We start from the raw sequence: 6,003 nt of genomic DNA on the forward strand, positions 1-6,003 counted from the left end.
TACAACATCCTCAAGGTGGCAACCTCTCTATGTTCATTTTGCACCACTTACTCCTAAGTGCATTCATTGAAGTATTGCTTTTTTGATATTGAACAGGGGTCAGTTTCTCGAAAGCTTCATAGCTTGTGTAGTACTTTAATGTGTCCCACTACAACCCAGCCGCAGAGCCGCAAGGCAGGAACAATTGTAAAATCCATGTTTGTAGGTCAATGGTCTAGGAGAAGAGTGGGCCTAGGTTTTTTTTCTGTGAAGCTTCTGGGAAACTGACCCCAGAAACATGAAATGATTATCAGATGCAGGGAGAAAGTAATTTGGGGAGAACACACTGATCCGTCCTCCTCATGCACTGAAGCAAGACATCTGACTGTTTCACTGTCAGCAGGGTTGTGTGGCCTCCGGAATGTTTGATCTGCCAACCTTCCATAGCATTTACTCTCCCTGAGCCTCATTTCAATCTCAGTTTATCAGGAGCTCACAAAGGTGTGGAGAAGGTCAGGGGGAAAACAGGGGTGTGTGTGTGTGGGTGGGTGGGTGTGTGTGTGTGTGGGTGGGTGTGTGTGTGGGTGTGTGTGTGTGTCTGTGTGTGTTTAAGGTGTTCACTCACACAGAACACCATCGCCTGCAAGTCTACATGGCTCTGCCTCCCCTTGTGCATAATCATTCTCATTTCAAAGGGCCACAGAGTTGAGGCGAAGCTGTATGTCACCTTAATGGAACCCTGAGGTTTCCAACGGTGGCAGACACAGAATAGGCATGAAGTACGACAAAGAATAAGTTGTGGGCAAAGCCATTGTAAAAACATGTTGAAGCGAGGTTTAACGTAAATACCAACGCAATCTATTTTTGAAACAAAACAATTGGCCGGGTTCCCAGTGTTCCCAGTGTCTTAAAGGCTAACATTGCAAAGACAAAAGCAAACAACACAATTTGTTAGTACCCCCAGCAAGTTGCCTTTACAAATGTTTTATGGTTGTTCCTTAGCAACGTAGGAGCTGAGAGGTGATGGGAAAGTTCATGTTCGTAGGCTTTTCAGACGTATAACACTCAGGGACAAGTGAATGTTTACAAGGATTATTAAGTGTACCACGGTTGCATAATGCTTTTGTCTTACGTATCAGCGATTTATATGACTCAACTTCATGTGTACCCCATAGTTATTCATTAGGTTGCCCTGTGCAGCAACTAACTATTCGCCACTGATTCTCATTCAATTAATCAGGTGTTGAATTGTCCTTTTGTGTTTGTCATTTGTGATTGTTCCATTTGAGACCCTTGGTTTTATGTTTTCCCTGAAAAGTCACAAGCAAGATCTTCTCCTCCCTGAGAATAAGGAGGGCTCCCACACTGTACTTTTTTCGTTCTTCTTTTTTTCTTCTTTTTTTTCTGCTTTCTCTCATTCTCTCGTTCTCAGCAGGAGTGAAACAATTGCCATGGCAACAGGCGGGATGAGCGAACTGGATGTCTCTGATGGAGCGAGATCACAAGGACCTCGACGAGATTTCTATGCATCATTGTTCAGATATTTGTAATTATAAAGATGATTAAGTCTAAAACAGTTCTTAGTGACACCAACCTTTATATTATAAATGTGCGCCATGCCATCTATTCCAGCAATACCAGAACTACAAGAGTGATTATCCAAAAGGGCTTTAATTGATATGAGTTTTTGTTTGATATGAATGATTTAAAAACTCATATTTGTCATTTGTCATCTGTTGCAATGGATTTCAAATTAAAAGCAGGACATCCAGGCATACTGCTTTAGTAACCTCTAGTTCCCATCATGACCTTGTTAAGAAGACAATGTGTCCTTTTCAAAACAAAACATTTTTGTTTTTCCCACTGTGGTCATGAATCATGTCCAGTTAAAGAGGGAACTGAGGCACTGTCCTTTATGCAGCTCCCCCACTATCTTAAAGACCATTGTTTACAAGGACAATTTCCCTGTGTTTTTAAAGCCAAAAACAGGAAAACAAAAGAGGAACCAAACAGAGGAAGATTTCCATGAGACGGTAAAAATATCACATTTTACAGCAGCCAATAATAATAAAAAATAAAAAAAAAACTCTAATGTCGCTGATTCTGACTCACAAGCGTAACTCATCACACTGGAGTCTACAACGACATCCATCTCTCTCCTGAAGGGCACAGAGAGCCGAGAGATCCCAGCCAGCCGAAGAGAGGAACAAACAGTTCCCTCAACTCTTCCTCCCTCTTTAACTTTCTGTTTCGCAGTAAAACAGAACAGAGTGGTCTGCAGCATGAGGTAGGGATGGCTGCAGTATAAAGTTGGATGCAGATGTGTGGTATGTAATGCAACAGGCCCAGACTCTGGGCTTCATGACATGCAGCATAGACACCAATATGTGGTTTTGGTTGCAATAACAGGCTCTCCCCCTTGACAACCGTGCCAGAGAACATAGGCTGGTGGAAATGTACTACTGCTCTCTTTCCCTCATGCCTGCAGTCCCTCTACAGTTCTGTACGTGGGTGAAGATAAAAAAAAAAAAAAGATATTTTCCTCTTTTATTCACTTTTGATAGTAATTAATCTTTTAAAATAATGTGACCCCAGTTGCCATGGGTTGTGTTTGGAAGACATGCAAGCCTGTACCATCTGTTAACTTGTGAGAAACTACTACGGTAATCTCGGCATACAGGTACTGTATGTAAACACACAGTTACTGGATCAAGTAAGCCCCAATGAATGGCACTGGGCTGCAGGTGGTGTAGCGTATACATCACATACAGGAATAACATGAAAAGCGGGCTCTCGTGTTTTGAGTTGCGTGAGTGGACGCAGCCATGCACTGTTTGAACCCAGAATAAATGATCAAGCAATCTACAGTACATTTGAGTTTACAGTATACACAGTCGCATAGTGTACAGTGCTGTATGTGCATGCTGGCCTGTGTCCTTGTCCGGGTGTTTGGATGCAGTCTCAGGGGACAGTAGACATAATTCACCGCTCCTGTCACTGTCAATATCCTAATTTGCTATTAGTTGAGGATTACCACAAGGGAAAGAGTGGTAAGCCTCCATACTTAGCCACATACTGACCTCTCTGTGTGTCTCTCTCTGTCTCTCTCTCTCTCTCTCTCTCACCATCTCTCTCTCTCTCTAATCTGTCTCATCCGTGTCTCTCTCTCTTCCTCTCTCTCTCTCTCTCTTCATCTCACCACATCTCTGTCCTTCCCTTCACTTGTCTAACTACTCTCACATACGCACAAAACACCCTTATGTGACATGAAATGGCGCTCTCTTTAAGACATTTAATCAGAATCACCATGCCTGAGCTGCGGTTTACCAGCATGGTGTCAATCACACTGACGTCTATGGTTTATGATCAGAACATCTCGTGATAGGTAATCTGAAACCTGACTGACAGATACAGTGTCATACCATCCAACAAGGTCATACATTTTACAAGTACATTAATTTGTTCGGCTGCCAAGGGGTTGTACAATAACAGGTAGACTGTGCATTCCCTGACAAAGTTGAGCAAGAAGCTCTTACCAAGATCACTTCCAAGTTAGTCCTGAAAAGAAATGGGAGTTGCATGGGCGTGGGTGTCCTTTCATAGGATTCCTGTTCTTTTCCATTGGCAACCCATGACTAAGGCCAAGTTGAAGACATGTATAAAATGTCATCAACGGTGGTTCTAGTGCAGTCTTATCTGCTAGGAATTCGGTTTATTTCTGTGCTCTATGTTGATGCTGCTCTTGGCAGTCTGCGGGAGTCAGATGTTTACACTTCACATGACTTAGCCCCAGTAATATGGGATTAAACCTTACATTCTCACTTAAAGCATTAACCACCGCAACACAGACAAGAAAGTGAGAGTTTGTCCTCTTGTATCAGGACATCAGGCTTCCCTGGAAGAACATCTGATATCAACTCTGTATATTTGCATTTGTGTATGAGAGTTTGTCTCCACTAAACCGGCTACTCAGTGTGTGTGTGTGTGTGTGTGTGTGTGTGTGTGTGTGTGTGTGTGTGTGTGTGTGTGTGTGTGTGTGTGTGTGTGTGTGTATACAGTACCAGTTAAAAGTTCTGACACACCTTCTCATTCAATGGTTTTTCTTTATTTGTATTACTTTCTACGTTGTAGATTAATATTGAAGACATCAAAACTATGAAGGAACACATATGGAATTATGTAGTGAACAAAAAAGTGTTAAACAAACCAGAATATGTTTTATATTTTTAGATTCTTCAAAGTAGCCACCTTTTGCTTTGATGACAGCTTTGCACACTCTTGGCAAGTTTGTATCCAAACTTTAGACTGGTACTGTACAGAACGCAAGCATATGTTGCATATATTACATGTTTAATGGCATATACTACAGGTCCCACGGGTCCTATGGGTCCATATCGGTCAATAGTAGCGGATGTGTATGTGTTTGCGAGCGCTTGTGTTTGTTTGTGTGTTTGTGTACGTGCTCCTCCTGAAGTGAGTCACAAGGTTGATAGGGGGGAAACAGAACAGCGAGGCTCTGGAGGAAGACTCAGACAGCGTCTGCATGTGAGAGAGGATTACACCGTCACCACGTGACTGCCCCCAGACGGAGCTCCAACAACACATAGGCTCAGGCTAGGACAAGGACCTTGAGGACCTGGGACCCATATAGAAATTCACAGAAAAACCTAGGTCACCCTCGACCTGAAAGAGGATGCCATGAATTAAAGCAAGCAATCATTCAAGGAATCAATGCATACAAGCTGTATAATACTAGGGAATGATATACTTTATTAGATGTTAGAATTGCACAACAAAAATATCACAAATATCTCTCTCTCTCCCTCCCTCCCTCCCCCCCTCCCCCACCACTCTGTATCTCTCTCTCTCTCTCTCTGTCACTCTCTCTCTTGCTTGCCCCCCCCCTCTCTCTTAATAAAGGCCTAGAGTTGCCTAACATTCATCAGGTGATCCAGACACCAACACAGTGCTAGAAGTATTTCCTGCATTTTGGTCACAGGGAGAACAAAAACGTCAATGTTTTTTGTCCAGCTACTCCAGCTACACAACGCTGTCTTCAGGCAACTTCCTGTTTCTTGGCCATTTCCCCTTTCGATGACAGAAAACAGTGGTTCCTGCTGACAGAGCGTATTGTTCTCTTAAGGGAAACCACCACTAAAACTCAGGGGACTGGGTGGCTTGACAACAGCCTTTGGCCAACCACTGGCAGCATGTTGGTTAAAGGGGCCTTTGCCAAGGTACCCAGAAGAGGCCATCCTGTGCCCCATCCAAACAAACAAAACAAAAAAAGACTTTGACACACCTACTGCATGTGAAAGTGTTATTGTGTTTTAGCAATAGTTTTATAGCACTTCAGTACTGTGTGTTACATAATAAATGGCTTATTGTTTCCATCAATGTACATCTATTACTGTCCTCAAAAAAAGATGAATGGTCATGTTTGCAGAATGTTTGCATAGAGAACTGATTGGTGTGCTTACTGTATTTGCATTCACATGGGATCAAAGTACAGTTAGTAGCATTATACATCACAGTGCAGGGTAGGGAAAAGGGAAAATTTGTCATGATGCAGGGTTAGGGTTAGGGATACACCAGGGGAGGCTGGTGGAGGCAGAAACCGGAGGACGGGCTCATTGTCATGCATGAAATGGAATGAGGATGGTGAGATGGTATGATACTATTCCTCATTCTATTCCATGCATAACAACGAGCCTGTTCTCCGATTTCTACCTCCACCAGCCTCACCTGGCCCACAGTACTTACAAGGATGTGATCATCTGAACAACAGCCTTATGTAAACTGTACTGTAGTAGACTGTTCTACTGTACATAGGCATTATGTGCCGGATGTGCTGAAAGTAGGCCTATATGGATTAGGTGCATGTGGTTTTCCTCTTGTGGTTTGCTGACTGTACATTCACCTCATGTCTACTGTATCCCGCAAAGCTCCACGGTGCCGACACGTGGCCCTGCCATCTGTTTGGGTTTGGTTGCCTGGATTAGGCAACTGTGGTGCAACGAACTA

The sequence above is a fragment of the Argentina silus genome (assembly GCF_951799395.1).
Source record: "Argentina silus genome assembly, chromosome: 8".
Lineage (NCBI taxonomy): Eukaryota > Metazoa > Chordata > Actinopteri > Argentiniformes > Argentinidae > Argentina > Argentina silus.